The 20,994-nt window shown below is 33.3% G+C and overlaps 1 protein-coding gene across 4 annotated transcripts in view; it reads right to left on the minus strand.

Moving 5' to 3' along the window:
- Positions 1 to 20,994, minus strand: part of LOC136981827 (muscle M-line assembly protein unc-89-like) — a 79,077-nt gene that overhangs the window by 45,214 nt on the left and 12,869 nt on the right. For 3 of the 4 annotated variants that reach the window (XM_067278207.1, XM_067278206.1, XM_067278210.1), the window contains exons 2-3: positions 15,215 to 15,316; positions 13,463 to 13,529 (exon numbers count right to left, since the gene is read on the minus strand). The gene's annotated coding sequence lies outside the window, so the exon portion shown is untranslated. The remainder of the gene's footprint in view (positions 1 to 13,462; positions 13,530 to 15,214; positions 15,317 to 20,994) is intronic. The other variant, XM_067278209.1, reaches the window with a different exon arrangement.

Below are 20,994 nucleotides of genomic sequence, written 5' to 3' on the forward strand. Positions count from 1 at the left end.
TTAATTGTAATATAAATATAAAAAATACTAAAATTTTGTATAGAATAGAAAATAACTTAGAAAGAAAAATTGTAGAACATTTCTGTATCGCCGAACATGTAAATTTACTTAATTTGAATGCTGGATTGATTGTTGATGCATGCTGGGAACGGCTGTTGGGTATAAAACGTAATCAACGAATAACATCCTGATGTATCCACTGATGAGGCCTGGATGGCGAAATGCATTTGGATAAATTAATAAAATAATTGTTGTTCCTTGCTATTTGTTTGTCCTGTTTTGGCTCATAGAATCCTCGAAGTCGGAAATGGAAAGAGTATAATTTTTACTTGTTATTTAACTAAAAATTTTTTTATTTTTAGTGTGTTAATATTACCACCGATCCCATTGGTTTTAATAATTGATTTTATATTTAAACATTAATTAATGTAAAAGGATCTCCACATGGTAGACAATGAGTCCGCATCTCTACGGTTTATACAACCAGTTGTCATGTGCGCCTTGCAGATTTCCAATCTCTCAGGATGTTTGACCGTTTGCCTATTCGTCGTCGTTTTTATAATTGCCGCTTGATCCCATTGAACGTTAACATCCTTCTCTCTTGCGTATGATGGCAGCGCAGTGTTGTCAAGGTTCTTACTGATTGTATATTTGTGCTCTTGAGCCTTTGTTTTAAACTGCGCATCGTTGCACCCACATAAACAAGCTTGGAATTGAAACGTTGGCTGTGTAAAGGCACCGAATATATACCCGTTGTTGAATTCCGATCCTCTTTCTTTTTATCGTTTCTTAAAAGTTTGAAAACAGTGGGATTACGTCGGTATACAATACGAAAATTATCAGACCTGGCAGTACATCTATGTATCTTGTTTAAAAAAAATGGGATGTAATTAAGCACTATTCTTTTTATATTTATTCGAAACACATTTTATGTTCTATAGTTAATGTATTTTTTTGTAACAGAGGAAGATCGTTAAAAGCGATTGAATACGTTATTATTTTATTAAATTTTGCTGGATTAAGATATAGTTTATTTATGAGTAATTTAATTATTAGTGTTAGTAAAGTAGTGAGTAAGTAATTAGTAGCAGTCTAGTAGTTAGCAAAGCGGCAACGCGACGACTATTAGTTGCAGTCTAGACTTTTTCGCAATTATTTAGAAAGTTAATTGAGTATTTGCGGATCCGCAGCGCTGGATCAAGCACAAAGTACTGGATTCAGCAGGCCGAAGAATGCGCTGGATCCAGCTGGATTGCTGGATGAGGGATCCAGCAATTGCAATCCCTAACTGGGGAGATTTAATTAATTGTATGTCCTTAGTTGGGAAAAGAATTTCTTTTTATTGATTTTTTTTGCTTGTTTCAATATTTGAAATATATATTTGTTACTAACTTCTTGTTTATAATTATTCGTATTGTTTAAATATATTATAGTTCAACTTAATAAATATTGTCATGGATTTGCTTACATACAAAAATATTGAAGAATAACATGCATTTCTTTCTTTTCCATTAAGTCATGGGAATTACTCAAGACCAAGCTTGACCTCAAGACCAGGCTTGATACTTGATAGAACCCTAATTTTGTGTAACCTCACTTTTTCAGATTTAGTTTTGATCATGTGGCATGTACATATGTTAGAGTAAAACCGGAAACCATGTTGTATGAGGAATTTCCCTAATTTTTAGTGTTAGAGCAAAACTGTGTTGTAGAAGTGCTGTGTTATATGAAGGATACTTGTTTATGATTTTGTTTTGTTTGTCAATAAATATGTCGTCTGGTATTTTGATAGATTATTTAGTCTATGATTATGATTCAGTCATAGTATATTTTGTGTGTATTCCTTTCTAAGAATGTCTGTAATGTGCAGTATAAGCTTTCTGTCTATAGTCTATTATGAGTAATAAGTAATTATACAAGCATATTTGTATTACTGTTACAATTTTTAGACAGATCACATACCTTTTCATTTTTTTAATTAACACTTCGTGCTACCAGAATGCATGTCAGTATTTTCTCACCCTCTTCAGCTGGATTATGTGATCTTTTTTAACTTTATAATATCAAAATATTAATTTCTAAAATTTTAAAATATAAATAAATTACAACTGCCATATGAACTGATATTTATGTTACAATAATAATAAAGTTATGTCAAAAATTCATTGAACACATTAACAGTATCAAATGTTGATTTTAATTTCAAGATCCTCAGTATCACAAAAATATCAAAAATTTCAATAAACTTACTAAACATTTTTTTAAGAACTTGATTGCTTCTTTACTCTCTTTTGTTCTTTAGAATTAAGTTCTCTATAGCAATTCTGTGCTTATCATAAAGGAACACTTTTTTTGATGGAAAAAGCAGACTTCATTTTCTATTTTTCATGAAAGTAAATACATTTTGGGCCATTTGCCTCTCATCAATCCTTAATGTATAATAATGTAGAACTGAATATTTAAAAACATGTCGCATTTTAGAAAGTTTTTGTTGTTTTATTTTAAAGGTTTAATGCTTTTACCTCTATATTTGCCAATTTTTTTATATTTTAACAAGTTTTTCCTTTTTTGTTCTATCCCTATGTTTTTTAAATACTTAGTTATTCCAGTGATCACCTTTAGATACCATTTCAGTTTTAACATTATTATACATTACAGACTGATGAGGAGCAAATGGCCCAAAATGCATTTCCTTTCGTGAAAAATAGAAAATAAAGTCTACTTTTTTCAAAAAGTTTTCCTGTATGATCAATATATTTTTTCTTTCAACTGAATAAAAATAGTCAATAAGAAAAAAACACCTTTAAAAATCTAGCAAAAAATTTTTACTAATAAAAACGTTTTTGAATGGGTTTTTACCGATTTTCATCAGTTAAGATGACACAGATTGTGAAAATAGAACATAAATTTAAAAATAAACGTTTACATATTTATTTTAGAATTCTGCTTGATACATAACTGAAATCGTAGTTATGAATAATAAATAAATAACTACAGAAATAAATTAAACAATAAAAAATAAAAAATCTCTAATAAATTAATATTCATAAAAAGACTGCCAATGCGGTAGCCAATCTGTTGGCGTCCTTACGGTTGATGCAACCCGTTTTTTTTTTTTTTTATGTGTTTTAAATATCTCCAATTTTTCTAGATATCTCACAGTAATTATATTTGATGCTGGTTTGATGATAGAACTCTGCTCCCATTGCACTTGAATGTTCGTATGATGTGTGTAAGTTTCCAGCGCTGTGCTAGAGATTTTTTATCAATAGTATATTTATGTTCTTTAAGCCGTTGCTGCAAGTTGTGCCTAGTGGCACCTACGTAAACCAGCCTTGATCCGAAATGTTGATTGATTATCGGTATGGAGTAAATTCTTAGTATACTTTTAAGTATACTTTGTTCTCAAATTCAAAGAATGAAGTATAAGATATACTAGAACTGGTGCATCTTGTATCTTATACTTCATTCTTTGAATTTGAGAACAAAGTATACTTACAGGAAAAAGGGGTGCCCCTGGGCAGTCCCACCTCGCCAATTCTATGTGAACTGGTGGTACGACAATTAGAAAACAGAATTCTATCCAAATTCCAACACCTTATTATCGTATATGCAAGGTATGTGGATGATATCTTTATCTTATGGAATAGAAAACCAAACCTGCAGCAATTTTTAACAGCGATCAATGATAATCCCTATGGATTATTCCTACAATTAGACCAGGAGAGCAAAACATCTGTAAACTCTTTGGACATTTCCATATCTTGCAAATATGGTGAAATTTGCACCAAAGTATACAGGAAACTTTGTTTTCAGCCCATTTTAATTCCACATAACTCTGTGGATCCTTTCCACATCAGATTGGCAGCCTTCAAATCCTTAATAAGAAGGGCATATATACATTGTACCAGCATAAATGGCACGTTAACAGAGCTATGTTACATCTTAAATATTGCACAACAACAAGGTTATCCAATAGAAATAATTCAGTTTATCACAACATTTCAAACTGCAAGTTGTCACAATGCTTCGGGGGTCCAGAAACAAAGGATGGTTGTAAATTATTTCCCCTTTTTAAGAGGAATACATCAGAAAGTGGCCAGAGCTGGTAATCTCCAGATTATATATCAACGCAACCCAATGATATTTAGAATTCTAAGGAACTATAAACAACCGTATAACCATAATTCGACTGCGGGAATTTACTCCATACCGATAATCGATCAACATTTCGGATCAAGGCTGGTCTACGTAGGTGCCACTAGGCACAACTTGCAGCAACGGCTTAAAGAACATAAATATACTATTGATAAAAAATCTCTAGCACAGCGCTGGAAACTTACACACATCATACGAACATTCAAGTGCAATGGGAGCAGAGTTCTATCATCAAACCAGCATCAAATATAATTACTGTGAGATATCTAGAAAAATTGGAGATATTTAAAACACATAAAAAAAAAAAAAAACGGGTTGCATCAACCGTAAGGACGCCAACAGATTGGCTACCGCATTGGCAGTCTTTTTATGAATATTAATTTATTAGAGATTTTTTATTTTTTATTGTTTAATTTATTTCTGTAGTTATTTATTTATTATTCATAACTACGATTTCAGTTATGTATCTACATATTTATTTTAGAATTCTGCTTAACGTTTATTTTTAAATTTATGTTCTATTTTCCAATCTGTGTCATCTTAACTGATGAAGATCGGTAAAAACTCATTCAAAAAAGTTTTTATTAGTAAAAATTTTTTGCTGGATTTTTAAAGGTGTTTTTTTCTTATTTCCTGTATGATAAGTTCTCTATATCAATTTTGTGCTTAATTCTAAAGAAAAAGAAACATTACTAGATACTGTAATGATACTTATAATATTAGGCAGTATTAACATTTCTTTCTTGTAAATGATGTTCAGTTCTTTCTAAATTGTGATTTTAGGAAAGGTTGTGATTTGTCTAAAAATTGTAAAAGCAATGCAAATCTGCTTGTATTGTTACTTATTACTCTATAATATGTATTTGTAGTATGGTTCTTAGTTGTGTAGTAGTTTGTGTTTGTGTGAAAGCTTTTGAAGCATGTTTGCTGTTTGGTTATATACAGTGATACTTCGGTTTTCATCAGTTTCAGTTTTCAGCAATTTTTTTTCACAAAAAATTTGTCTTGGTTGTCGTCAGTTGCCTCAGATTTAGTTGGCATGCCCACATTACCTCACTGCTAATTTTACAAAACCATGCATTTTCCTGCTCAGCGTGGACTTGTTTCTCGTTGTGTAAGCATTACCTTGCACATCTAGCAATGGACGTATTCAAAATCTCAGATAACTTCCGGTTGCTGCCAGTGTTCTTCCACCAAACTGCAAGTATCTTTTTCGGTGCATGACACCAGCAAACAAAGTGGCAGCTACCATGAGGCTCATAAGAGCTCTATTTTGTGTTGAAAATTTTGAATTTAATTTATTTGTTGCTAAATAAACCCCGAATAAATTAATATTCGGTTAGTACACTAATAGAATATTTTAATATATAAGTATATTTATGGAAGATATCACAATTTTTTTTAGTTGTTAAAGTGTAATCTTAGGATTGATCTAATTATTTAAAATTCCTATGGAAATTTAAAAAATCTTCATCCCTATCTCTCTTTTCAAAATATTCATTTTTCATTAAGCTGTTCTCATTAAATAAGTTCAAAAATAAATTTAACGCAAGTCCACATCATTCGCATCACATGACATCTTGTTTTTCTCCCGAAATTCCTGACAGTCAGCGTTTTGTGTTCTCTAGAAAACACCAGCAGTTACGTCACTTCAAACAACATCTCACTGGATTGATGCTGAGATCTTGAATATGTCCAATTCCATTGCTTTCCTTCCAGCTCCTTCATGGGAAATGTCATGTTAAATGTTCATTTATTCTTTACATTAGTCTTTTATATTCATTTTATATTAATTTCTTATTTTTTTTTTTTTTAGTATTAAACACTATTTAGTCTCTATAAAATGTGTTTTTGGTATGTATTTTGGAGTGTCTAGAACAAATTAATTGGATTTACATTGATTCATATGGAAATAACTGCCTTGGTTTTCATTGGTTTCAGATTTCACAGATTGTTTTCAGATAATTACAAACGGAAACCAAGGTACCACCGTATATGATAGCAGTCTGTGTGTGCTAAAAGTTTGTGACATAATGTGATAATTGAATAGTTTTGGGTATTTTAATGTGACATTTTCTACAAGTGTTGCTTGGTGGTGGTTTTTTTAAATGTGCCTTCTTTAAGTTTTTTGTATTTATGATCTGATGTATGACAATCATGAATTCTTCTCTCTCCAAAGAGCTAGACAGTTATTTGATATAATTTTGTCAATGTGAATCTGGATAAGATTGTTAGGATGTCTACATATGATTATTATATTAGCTAAAATAGTCCCAAAAAAGTTAAGTAGGAAGAAAGCTTTAATGTTGCTAATATATACAGATATATATATATATACTTAAAGAGCTTCCTGGGGTTGAGACAAGAATCTGAGTGAGAATGGTCATTATAGCTCTTGGTAAGAATGATATTTATTCTAAATCTGGTAATTCTAAGCATGAGGGAAGTGGTTATGGGCCGCACTCAGTGGTATAGCCCAAGAACGAGAAAAGGAAAGAAGAATTAAAGTTAGCGTAAGAAGGGTTTAGATGAAGGTGAAAGTAAGTATGATAGGAAAGTATGGAAATGGAAAGGTCGCGGGGCCTCAGGGGCGTCTGCACCGCATTTATTGAATACAGAAAACAAATAAATACATAAATAGTTACTCAACATACATGATATAGTTACATTAAACAAAAGTGCAAGATGAGGTATTAAAAGCTAACAATACATACAGTAAACAGATTTCAATTAAACTACAAAGAGTACATTTAATGTAGTAGAACAAAATAATACATGGTCGAAATTACAGAAGAAAATTTTTCGTTGAGCTAAATTGCTATAACAGAAAACAGGTAATAAAAGGTAAATATATTACAGAGGGCCTGTTAAAGGGCTAATCCAAAGCCCTAATGCTTTTAGCAAAGTTCGTAAAAGCTTTGTAAATGTCTTTGTTGCTCATTAGAGTTTTTAGATGACAGGGCCACAGTTCATTGGCCCTATTCACAGCGTCGATTAACTTTTTCCTTTGCTCCTTGTAGATCGGGCACTGGAAGTTACTGTACATGCTCAGGGTTGTCTTCGTCGTTACTGTTGCAGGTGCATTTGCCGTCGGTTTTCCGAAGGAACCTTAGAAGATAACTTCTAAAGTTTCCGTGGCCAGTTAGCAGTTGGGTAGTCTGGTATGAGGGTTTGAAGAACTTATTGGCGTGTCTGAGCTTAACGTCTGGGAAATAACTAAAAGTCAGTCTTCCTGTGGAGCTGTTAGTCCACCTACTTTACCAGGAGTTCCACGTATGACTTCTAATGATGTTCTTTAACCAGATGGGTGGAGTGAAGGTATAAGAGTAGTTTGAACTACGGGCGTGAGCAGTGCAGGCCAGAAGATCAGCCCTCTCATTCCCGTAGACACCGGAGTGGCCACGGACCCAGGAGAATTTGATATTGATGTTGTTTTTTAGCGAAAGAAGGAGACTGACGCTATTCTTGACGATGATGTGCTTGGTGTTGATGTTCTTTAGTTGCAGCAGAGCTACGCGGCTATCACTGTATATTGTAATATTTTGGAATTTATAGTAAGCATTGTTGTTAGTTATCCATTCTAGGGCCTTATATATGGCCAGTGACTCTGCCTGGTTAGAGGTACAGTGAGCTGCCAGCCTGTGGCTTGCTTGGAAAATGCTTTTGTTGTTATTGGTGACTACTAAAGCGCATCCAACTCCGTCTTCGGACTTAGAACCGTCGGTGTAGATGCTGCACCCAGAGGGGGTGATGGAGCCATCTAGGGAGAAAAGCTCATTTAGTGAGATTTTAGAATGGTATTCAGTGCGATGGCAGTTGTGGTCCAGTTTGAAGCTATTCAGCTGGTCTGAAATATTATTTAAAACAGTGCTGTCCACCAGATTCCCCATTATCCTGTTGAAATTGTAGGTTGTGGTAGTCTGATTAGCTAATTTGAATTGTTGGTAGGCCCAAAACTTTTCCTTGATAATAAGACCTATTGGGATTAGATTGGCTGTAACTAAGAGGGTGTCCGTAGGGGCAGTCTTGTATGCTTTGGTAATGGCTATAAGTGCGAGCCTCTGCGCCGAGAGGAATTTCCTTTTAATATGTATCTTGGTAATTGAGGCCCCCCAGACCTCTGACCCATAGGTCAGGATAGGCTCGATGACAGACACGTACATGAGGCGGCAAGCTGTACTTCCGTAGCCCCAGTGTTTTCGAGTGATGGAAGCCAGAGAGTGCAAAACGGTGACTGCCTTCTCATACGCATAGTGGGCTTGATGTTTCCAAGTGAGCCTATTATCTAGTATCACTCCCAGATATTTAAGTCTGTCACTGTTCTTAATTCGTTTGCCGTCCATCTTAATAATAGGTCTTTTCTGAAGGGGGGTGGACTTTGGGAAAACAACACAGCTGCTTTTATCGTAGTTTATTAATAACTTCATTTTGTGACACCATTGGGAAATAACACGTAGGATATCATTGGCCCTTGCCTGTAGGACCTCCTGATTCTTGTGAGAGAGCGCCAGGACCGTATCGTCCGCATAGGCCTGGATGATACAATTGTTGTCGCCTGGGAGAGTAGAACTTAATTTAAGAAGACTATTATGCATTACGTTCCAGAGAAACGGGCCGGACTTAGACCCTTGGGGGCAGCCCCTGTTAATGCTTTTATGCAGATAGGTTTGGTTGTTGTTAATTACTATTATTTTTCTATTATTCAGGTAGTCCTTGACAAGTGCAAAGATGTTTTTCGGGCAACCAGAATTTTTAATGCTGGTGAGGATGGCGGGCCACCATGCGTGGTCAAAGGCCCCCTTGAAGTCTATGGAGACCACCATGGTGTGCTCACCTTTACTTTTGGCATCCTGTATATAGTTCACTATTGCGTCCAATGCTGTTGCCGTGCTTCTCCCTTTCCTAAATCCATGTTGGCTATTGCTTATGAAGTTGTTGTGCTCACAATGGTAAGTTAGTCTATTTACCATAAGCCCGTCCAAAACTTTCCCCAAGACAGGGAGAAGGGAAATAGGACGATAATCAGAGGAGCTTGAAGGGTTCTTGTTTTTTGGAATCAGTTTAATTGATGCGGTTTTCCAGATTGTGGGGAAGTGCGCCATCTCTAGGCATTTATTGTAGATGACGCTGAAGGTGGACGGGATGGCTTCAAAGGTTTTCTGTGCCATCTTCGGAGTAATAGAGTCCAGACCGGGAGCCTTCCGGAGTTTAAGCTTTTTGAACTCCGCTGCTATTTCTTGATTTGTAAATTGGCTGTCATTGTTGGTCTTGGGACTTACAAGACTGTCTTTCCTTATTTCTGCATGAACTCTGTCGTCTGTTGATGGGTCGTCTTTTGGGAAAAGGTCGTTGAGAATTCGGTGGTAGGTGTCTTCAATCGAGGTACTTGGGTTGCTAATGCTGTCTTTGAAATTATTGGGTATCTTACTATTTTTCACCTTGCCCCTAGCAATATAGTATGGAGTGGACCAGGGCTTGTTTCTCCCCAGGCTCGAGCAGAACTCTCTCCAGGAGTCCGTGCGGGCTTTGCAAAGTGAAGTTCTATATTTTCGGAATAGTTCTAGATAGTCTTGGCGTAGGGCCTCTTTCCTGTCTTGGTTTGTCTCTCGTCTAAATCTATTCCTTGATTTCCTTAAGGTCCTCCGTTGGATCGTCAGGTCTCTGTTCCACCATGGTGCTGTTTGCCTTGTGGTATGAATTTTTGTAGCATAGTAATAAGCAGTGAGAATGAGCTCCTGCAGTTTTTCAATGATGCCCTCTAGTTCGGTTATGTCCATGTTTATCAGAGGTCTGGTAAGCCAGTTCGACCGAATGTATTCTTGAAAGTGGTCCCATTGGGTCCTTTGGCAAATACAGAGTTGCTTGTTTACTCTGGCGGCCCTAAACGTGATTTCAATATATCGGTGATCGCTGGCCGAATGCTCATTGAGGGTGGTACACTGAATTCCAAAGGGGATGAGATGGCGATTTGCTAAGCAGATATCCACCCAGCTTTCCCCAGTGGAGGAGGAGTAGGTGGGCAGCGGGCTGGTGTTCATAGACCTAAGGTCCTGGCTGTTCATTAATTCAATAACTTTGTACCCTCTTGGGTCTTCTACCGGGCTATGCCAAATCTGAGATTTGGCATTAAAGTCACCGGCAACCAGAACGGGTATCCCTTTAAGCTGATTTATAGTGTCTTGTAGCTCCTCAAAGGGTTGTGTGATATCCTCCGAAGGCGAGCAATAGAAGGAAATGATGGCCATGTTGATCGTGTGCGTTTTAATTATTATGGTGGTATAGTTCCTTTTGGTATGCTGGGTTAACTGATGGGCGTTGATGTTTTTATTTATCATAATAATACCAGTCAGAGGGTTTTCTGTTGGGTCTGAGTGGTTGTAGATATTAAGTTTACCAAATAAGGCGATTTCTTTGTTGTAACAATATGGCTCCTGGACCACGAGGATGTCTGTCTGGTGGGAGTTGGCCATGTGCGTCGCCTCGGTTGAGGCAGCCTTTGAACGTTGCAAATTAATCTGTAGCAGCTTGAGATTCTGTAGTTGAAGATTAGTTCCCATAATTAGTTTGTTTAATGATTTGGTCTCTTATTTTTGTTGTATGTGGGCATTTAGGATCGAACGCATTGTGGTTCGTAGGCTGCCGTTTATCAGGGGCCAAGTCCTTGTTTGCTGTCTTGCACGTAATACAGCACGGGGGCTGTTCTCGCCTGGTGCACTCACTGAATCTGTGCGCTTTGGCGCAGTGGCTGCAGTATTGTTTCGATGCACAGTCTCGTGCTAAGTGGTTAAACCCGCAGCATTGGAAACAGCAGGTAATGTGCACATAATCATCTATTAAGATGTTTGCCCAGAAGAGGGAGACGTATTTTTCTTTAATTAGGTGTTTCCTTATATTCGGTGTGGTCGAGAGCACAACGTGTCGGCAATTCTCCTTCATGTTGCCCCTCGTAATAGTGGTACTAATTCTAGTGGAAGCCTCAAAGTCTTCCTTGCTTATCTCACTAAGAGATTCATTTTGTTCGAATAGAGTGTTGATAATTTTGCCATCCTCGACCGATTTTGGGACGTTCAGCAAAATAACCCTCGGACGTCTGCCCTTCGAGACCTTGGTTTTAATTCGTGGTTGCACTTCCAGAAGCCCCTGGACCGCCTGCTCCAGGATGATAGCGTCGCATCTACTGCTAGTGCAAAAACAAAGTCCATCTCCTTTCACTTGCTTAATTGCAGTCACTTTTATTTTTAATTTATCTGGCTTCACTCCTTTAATTATACTGTTTTGAATTTTCTCCATATTAGTGGTGCCACTCTCGGTGTCTTTAGGGTAAACTATAAGCGCATAACTGCTACTGCAGCCTTCACTTTGTATCTTTCTATTAATTGATCTGGCTATTGTCTTTGTAGTTGAGCTTTATGGTATATTTGATCTGACTATGTCAGAGTAGGAAGGATTCGGTTTTGGTTGTGCCTGTTGGCATTGACACTGTGTATTTTCTGTGGTATTCTTAGTATCCCTGAGTTCTACCAAGCTGCCATACAGTTTGTTTATGGTAGCAAACATCTCAGTCACCCTCTTTTTAATTTCCTTTTTCTCAGGAACGGAGGGGTTGGACTTACTTGGTGGAGGTAGCAGGTCCATAATCCTTTGTAGGTGTTGGTTAGCTTCAGCTAACAGCTTAGACTCCAAAGTAGGAAACGGTCCGTCGAGTGGGGTGAGCTTTGTTGGAGATCCAGGCCTTGATGTGTCGTCGCACACTGATGCTGAAGAAACGATATCGTCTCCCAAAGCTTCCATAGTACTTAATATTAACACTACTAACTAAAATAACTGAATAAACAGTAACCTATATCTACGCAATGACAAAAAGCGGAAAACACCCGAAAAATATAATACAGTGATACTTTACAATAATACAAAAAATAAAGCAAAAAATTATCTGCCGATTGATTTACACAGCCTTAAAAAGCGACGAAAAGAACCCGAGAGAACGAACTGACAAACCTCCGAATTAGGGTCAGTTAGGTTAGGTGATGAATCGGCCACGTGGCGAGGTCACTGACCTCTGGTCCTTTGTCTTAGGTCGAAAAAAAAAACGGTAAAATCACAAAAACTAATGACGATAACGTACTGAAATTTACACAAAATGTAAGTACCGTGATGATCAAAGGAACATTTTAATAAGAGCACCGCAGGTAACCCGACAGGCCTGCAAGACAGCCCGAAAGACGAAAAGTTTCGGTCGCGATAAAACAGCAACAGCTCGTCAGAAAAGAAAACGGAGGACACCGTTGGAAACAGCTTTAAATCCGCTGTCTAAAGATATATATAAAACCCGCTTACCCGCGAAAGCAGCGTGGAAAAAAATCGACCAAGGTCCAAAAATTTTCGGAAGTCGTAAATCCTAAATGGCACGTCGGATCCTGGAAAATTATACACCATTCGAAAGCTTGTCTCAAGACTGGTAATTCTAAGCAGTAAATAAAGTAATTTCTGCTAGCATCATTGTTGTTGATTTTACTAAGTTGCACATAAACTTTCTTAAAATTGTAATGCTGGATAGTGTAATCAACTGTTTCACTCATACACTGTAGAGAATTTACATACACAAAAATCAACAGCTGGCTTCTAAATAATCCTCTAAAGCTTGCGACACACTACATTGAATTGGATCAGTCAGGATCAGAACCATTTTTATGAACAAGAACTAATTTTACCTACACCTTAGGGTCAGAAGTGTTATTACTTATGGTTTCTATTTAGAGTTTCAGATTTCCTCCCTTGCATTTTCTTTCCTGACAGTGTCATATCATTATTTGTGTGAAATAACAAATATTTGGATACAGCTGAATTAAATTTATTAATTTCTCATCATCAATTGCTTTGAATAAAAAAAAAAAATATTGCAAACAAAAACTTTCCAGCAAGTAGAAACAGGCACATATTTGCAATGAATGATACAATAAAAGGAAATTATCAGCCCACCTGTGTACAGTTTCAGAATCAGTCAAAATATACATCCTATGAAAACTCCAATCTGATGATGTTTCCAATTTGATCAGAAATTGTCCAGGGTTCTATTTAAATGATTACCAAAAAATTCTGACCATTCCAATCCAGTGTGTGCAAGCTTAGTCATTACATAAAGATGGAAAATTACCAGACATTTTTAATAATATTAGGAAAACTAAAAGATCCCATTATTATATGTTATATAATCTACAATAATATGATTTTATGATTTAATAATTTAACGTATGTAGCATTATGCAAGTATTCAAATTATGTCAACATACAGAAATTCACCTACCAGTACTGAATTTCCTCAGAGTAAATTGAACATTCCATAGGTTTCATATTTCTTTACAGTTTGAATCCTGAAAATTATGAAGATTAATAATCATCACTAATAATAATAAGATAAAATTTAAGCAAACACTATTTATTTTATGAGTGGAATCTGAATAATTAATCTTTAATAAAAATGCAAATAATTAACCTTTCTTATCAATTTTTATTTATTAAAATTCAAAATGTAATATTTCTGCTGAGTTTGTGAAATACATTGTTTTATGCTGTTTAGAAACACTAGCATATTTATATAATGTCTATGATTAATTATTTAAAGACAAAAATTAAATAATAAATTTATTATAATTTGTGTATAAACTACCATGCTTTCCTGTGAATACCTTGCATGTAATCTGTATTTAAAAGTCAATTTTAAAGCAGATGCAAGTTATGTGATAATGCAAATTAACTGCTAATTTTAAATTGCAATTATAAATTCATTTAACAGCTTTTCCTCTGTTTAAACTAATCAAAAGCATCTTTAAGAAATTGAAAAACTTACTGCATACATTTATCTGCCATTTCAATTTTTAAAAATTTTTGACTCCTTGTGAATTTGGGATAAATCAAACACTAAGAATAGAAGAGTCAAATATTTTTATTTGGTTAGACATTTTTAAAACTTCATCATCAGACCACAGAGTTCAAATTATAAATTCAAATGAGAACATCCTTACATTTCCATTGAACATTCTAGAGGAATTCAGAGCATTAACAGTTCTTTTTAAAATTAGAACAGAATACGATTATCCTTTCTCTCAGAATTTAATTACGCTTTCATAAAAATAAATGTAAAAAATTTTTATATTTATTTCCACAATTAAATTTATCATAAGAACTAATTATAATATTTTTAATTTAAAAAATTATAAAATGTTATGAAAATATTATAATTATTATTTTTTAGGTCTTAATGATGATAGAACATTGTAATTAAATATTTATAATCATCTCAGTTTCCCAAAATGAAATTAACTAACATACAAATAAAAGTAAGAAGAGAGACATTAATAAGAATTATGCCTAATCAGTTGTAATTGTATATTACCAACTTTATTATAAAACTGGTTAAAAGCAAATCAAACAATATTTCATTTACTGGGCTAGAATTTGAAAAAATTTTAGACCTATGAATTCCCACTGTCACCTGTCTGTCTTTCCTTAATCTCAAGAATAGAGTTTAGATAGATGAAATACCAGATATGGAAAGTTTAGAGACAGGAGGTCCTAATTAACTATATATGAACTTCCAATTTGCACTGGAAGTCATATTATTTCAATTCAAAAATTTTTCCCTAAAAAGAGTTAGATGATCAACACAACTCTATTGCTAGCAGGTAAAGTATGATGTGCAGGGGCAACCACTACTAATTTTAGATGGAGAGTATCTATTTTAAAATAAATAAATTAAAAATACGAATAAAAATTGCAGCCTAGCATTCTGATGATGTCACAATAAATAATTATGTATATTTTTTTTATTTTCAGCAAACAATACTAGTGAAAATTGGTAACAAACTTAATTAATTAATATTATAACTATATGTTTGTTTTTTTATTTTAATAATAAAATAAACAAAAAATTTTAGTAGCTTTATATTGTTAAAATTAATATAAATATCAACATCCTCATTGAGAAAAGATTTTAAATATTAAATTTTTAATAAAACTTCAAAAAATTTGAAGTTTTATTACTCGAAGCTCGAAATACAATTATTTATAAACTTCAAAATGTTAGTTGACTAATAGAGAACAACCACTAATTTCAAACAGGATATGGTTATTAAACATCTCATTATGAAACATCCATCTGCTAAATTATATTAAACATTAGTCATGAAATACTTCATATCAAGCATAAAAACTTTCAATGAAAATTTTAATTATTAAAATTTTGGCCATTTTATTTAATAGCTGTTAATGTACTGTACATAACTAATCAATATATTTTTTAAACATTTAACTAATTTTTTCTGTTTTGAAACAAAAAATAAAATATAAATATGATATTTCACTGCTTAAATACATAAAATTAAAAAATTCTAATACATAAAATTAAACATTTAATTCTGTTTCATAAATATTTAAATTAACAGTATAATTATATTAATATTGGCTGAAAATATCTTACACAGCTTCTTTTAATCTTTATAATAAACATAAATAAACTTTATAGGATTAAATGATTGAAAAGAACATAATGAGAATTTTACTATTATGGTATTTTTTCAGATTTCTTAACATGACAAACTAGATACTAATCAATGTATTTTATAATTTGTCAATATATGTTTATATAACTAAATCTACAAGGAAATAACCTTCCTAAAATCTATAATTATATAACAGCAGATTATATTAAAAATTATTTTTGAATAGTTAAACAAATAATTTTAAATAAAATAGGTAAATTATTTCTTAAGTTTTATGCTTAGAAGTAAGTACATAATAATATAATTTCATATGGTTAACCTGAGAATTATTTGTGTTTGAAAGAAGGTGTAGATATGATTAGAATTTAACATCAGCATATGAGTTAAAGAAAAGAACATTAATAATTTGAACAAATATTAAAATCATTGACTTGTGACCAATTCTAAAAATAACTGATGTGTTACAAAATTAAAATATTAAACAAGTGAAACTTAGAAGAAATCATGTTTAAAAGGTTACAACATGTTGACACACTTTTAAACAGAAAATAGTTTTAATAACAATAATAAAATTATTTTCTGCAACTTTTTCTGACTTCTGATTATTATTACTGAACAAAGGATAGTTATAAAATAAAATGATATATTTTAATTATTTATTTTACATTTAATTTACATAATATGAACAGTTCATAAAAACCTGCAATAAACTTTTTAAAGTAATGAAAAAAATATAATACTGGCAATAAAAATCCTAGTCTGATTACTTTGACATTCAGCGTGAAATTTAATCACAAAGCACACCTCAGATAAAACAGCAAAATGTTGAGTTCCTGTGTGACAGGAGTCCCATACACCATATACCTGGCAACTTCATGAAGTCATAAGGCAAGTTTGGGCAGGAAAGTAGGAAGTGACATTGAGAACAGAAGACAATTTTCACATGCTACACCACCCATCATTTCCAAATTGGGGATTTTTTTATTGACTGACATACATACAAGAAAGATGTCGGCCATACACAAAGTGTTTAGCCAGAAGAAAAGAGGATAAGGGAAAGGGGGGGAAAGAAGGAGGGAGAGGAGATAGATAGTAGAGAAAGGTAGGATCCCTCTGAATGGCATACATAAGGCTACAGTACCCTCTATGTTTGATATTGGCATGCAGTTTAGGCTGCAAGGCCATAGTCCCTTGAAGGGTCTAAAAGAAAACCTGAGTGTAGCGAACACCAATAATTGAGTGCCGCCACAAATAGCTAAATGTAGAAGTTAGTGTCAAGTGGCTGTTAGTAGGAAGACGTATCTACTTAATACTAATAAAACTGAATGCGATTGCAAATCTTAATACTACTTAACAACTAGACAGACAATGTGAAAGCAAACAAACACTATGACAAACTAGACGAAATGAACGGACGGACAGAAGACAAACGAGCAAGATCCCAATTTTTTTTTAATTTTATTTTTAAACATTAACTAACTCACTAACTAAACTAACCTACCATAACCTAGGATGAACCTAACCAGAGGACTAAAGCTAACAAACCCTAATCTAATTTAACCTAATCTATAATAGCCTAACCATAAACCAAGCTAAGAGTCCCTAATCTAACTTACAACTAGGTCAAACTAGCCTAATTTAGATTGAAAAAGAAGATGAAAAATAAGAATTAAAATACAAAGTTCAAAGGCAGCTATATACCGACAGTTGAAACAAAGCAAGAGAAAGCTAATTGCCATCTGTGCTCCTGGAGTTAGTGCTCTCAAGAGCCCCACTAATGGATATGAATGTGAGTAAATGATGGAACATTGTACACGTGTGAGAGAGTTGGTGCAGGTTGCAAGGCCAGTTGTACACTTCAAGAATAGCAGCTCTCATTAAACTATCCCTAATGTAATTGTACCTATTGCAGTGAAAAACTAAGTGAAGTGGTGTTTGGTCCTCCTGAATACCAAAATCGCATTGTGGATTGTCCCCAAGGTTAAATCTATGCAAGTACTGCTTAAAGTTGCCATGTCCTGTAAGTGGCTGAGTGAGGATGTAACTAGGGTAAAAGTGGCAATGAATCAGTTGTGTCAACCTTGGGGATGAAAGTGTAGGTGAGACTACCAGTGGTGTCATGGTCCCAGCTATCTTGCCAGAGAATGACAATTTGCTTCTTGATGTGATTGTTGATGTAGGAGGTAGGAATGTAACTGAAAGTACTAGTGACTGAAGATTTTGCAGCTTGTTTGGCAAGACGGTCAGCAGTCTCGATGCCAAAAACCCCCACATGACCCAGGATCCATTGGACATCTAATGTTGTTGTCTAAGTGAGAATGTGGTGTATGAGATGGATAAGTTTTAAGCAGCTATCAGACTTCGCAATCCTGTGTAAAACTACCCTACTGTCAGAATAAATGCAATAGTGTAAGTAGTGTCTTTTGTTCTTCTTACACCTAATGTGAATTAAGCTCATATAAATAGCTAAAGTTTCCACCTGTGCTATTGAGTAGTGTGTACCTAGATAGAAGCAAGCATTGTGAAGCTCGTGGCTTAAGTCAGAGTAAATTACAAAAGCGGAACCCACATCATCACCCATCTTGGAATATTCAGTTTATTGACTGACAGAAAATTTGGGAAATTTTTTGGGGTGACATTTTTTTTCACTTTGATCTCTTTTCAATAGACTAAAAACATAAAAATTTTGACATGACAGAACACGTCAAATACTGTTTAAACATTGTAATCAAATCTGTTATTTGACATTATTGATTAAAAAATTATTCAAAAACAATTCCTATGTTAAGTACTAACAAGTAAGTACTTAACATGTTACTTTTGTTGATAGGTGCTTTTTGACCTTAATTATTTATATTATACTTTTGTCCACTTTGGACATTCTTGTAAACTTGGATATCCCTCAGTATAACAAGCCCTAATTCACAAGAATGTCCAAAGTGAACAAAAGTATAATGTAAAAATAAAAATATGTTACTTTTGCTTTCCAGACACCAACCTGATAAGGCTGTCAGCACCTGCATTAATTAGTAACTAAAAGTGGTGGCAAAAAATAATTTGAAGTGGTGAAAAAAAAATTAAAACCTGGCAAATTAGTTGAGAATTTTTAAAAATTTTCCAAAGCAAGCCCTAATGCTGGTATTTAAAATATTAAATATTTTAAATTTTACACAATTATTAGTTTAAATATCCAAGAAGTGGGCATTGGTGGTAGTATAGTATCATTCCTACTGGAAGGGTGCATATACGCTCTTCTAACTAAAGCCCGGAACGCTGCGATTTTATATGTGTAAGGGTCGGCTGACCCTTACACACATAAAATCACATTATTAAATCACTTAATGATATTAAATGAATCACTCAAATAATATTAAATCACTTAATTATTAAGTAGAAACGAATAAACAAAAAGAAGCATGTGTAAAATTGTATGGTTGCTGTGGATCGTGAGTTTAAGTGGAAATGTAGAGAAGATCGAAAATACATATATTAAAGTTTCATTTAAAGGCCTGCTGAGGAGAGACGAACAAGTCCGAAACACATGTTTAAAGTGTAAGTGTTCAGGTGAACTAAATAAAGAACATTATTTTTGATCTGTAAGACTAAATATCTGCATCCATAATTTCCAGTATAATAAGTCCTGTTAATATATAGAAAGTACTAGTATACAAAATAAATTTTAAATAGAGTTAAAAACAACACAAAGGCATAACAATTGAGCTTATTAGTTTAATTAATGGAAAATGAATTTCTACATTAGAGTTTAAAAAATAAAGCAAAAAGATAATGTCATCTTTAGCTTATTAGATTAGTTAGATTTTGTTATCATTTTTGAATTAAATTTTTGTGCAGTTAACTAGAAATATTAGACTAAACAGAGATGATTTATATGTTTCAATGCTTTTGTTAAGAATAAAACTTAATGGAAATGCTGGATACAAGTACTGTATGCTTTCAATTGCAAAATATTCTCAGTAATTCTTGAAAACAATTTTAATTTAATGTGTCATAAAATACCTAAATTAGCTGCAGTTACAAAGAATTCATTACAGCTGTCCAATTTAATCATCATTAATATTTCTAATACTTCAATTTAAAATTCACTAAAAAGCAAAATTTCTCATTATCTCCTATTATTACCAAGGTCATATTATTAAGGGTTTAAAGGTTTAAGGGTAATTTAGATGAATGAGGATTCTGCCAGTAGGACCCATAGCCTGGTAATACAGGATAGTTCTATTCATTTTGAATGCTGTAATGTATCATCATTTAGCAATAGGTATTTGATAAAAACTATTATTAAACACAATTCTTTATTAATGTAGATGATAAACTTGTTAATTATAATTTTACAACATCCAGATTAATCAAAGAATAACTTCTGAAAAGTACAACCTTTTCTAAACCTGAAAATGAGATGAAAGTATAATGCAGTATTTGAACCTCAATAATATTTTGTAGTTCACAAATTCTTGTGCTCCCATTCTGTATCAAAAATTATATTTGACTTTTGAGAAACAATTCATATTTCCATCAAAAAAGTGAGAACATATGTATATACATGCCAACCCAATATTTTGAAAATGTTTACAGTATATCCTCTCATTTTTTCAATTTCATTATTTTAGAAGGATGCAAGAATCAATTGTGACTACCAGAACCTGCTAATATGACCTAATTAAGAGTTATAAGCATCAGTTTCAATAGTCTAATGGAAACGTCCGCCATTCCTTCCAGTATGCTATCTATGGTTAAGAAAAACATAGTTATGAAGTTATAATTTATCAACATTTTTTCTTTGCTTTAATACAGAATTGTCTTTTCCAAAAACTTTCTACAAGACATAATTTAGATTTACTTTGCATGGATTTTGGAGTGTACAATACCTTCATATACAAGATATATTCTCAGTTTTTCATAATAAAAAAGTTTTTAGAATTTCATACAAATGTTTACTTTTAAGATGGGTAAGATTTATATTATAAAAGCATTAAGTAAAAATATTTGCATGAATAAAAATGTTTTCATAAACTGTATTTTTATATGAAGAAATTCAAAGTTTACCCTAGTCAAAAAAATATACATCATAATTTTAGAAATTTAATATAGTATCCAGAATAAAAATAAAGTTAAAAAATATAAATAAAAGCAAATAAATAAACACTTACTGGAATTGATTAAATAAAATAAAAGAACACCGTTCTCGATCCAGCACAAAAATTTAATCAGTTAAGAAACGTTTTTGAATGACTTAAGCAGTCTTCATCAGTTATCCATTCAACGAAAAGAACAAAGAATTCGAAGTTATGTAATATAAAAAACAAAACTCAAACCACGG

Source organism: Centruroides vittatus, unplaced genomic scaffold (assembly GCF_030686945.1).
Source record: "Centruroides vittatus isolate TY-2023 unplaced genomic scaffold, ASM3068694v2 contig_796, whole genome shotgun sequence".
In the NCBI taxonomy this organism is placed as follows: Eukaryota; Metazoa; Arthropoda; class Arachnida; order Scorpiones; family Buthidae; genus Centruroides; species Centruroides vittatus.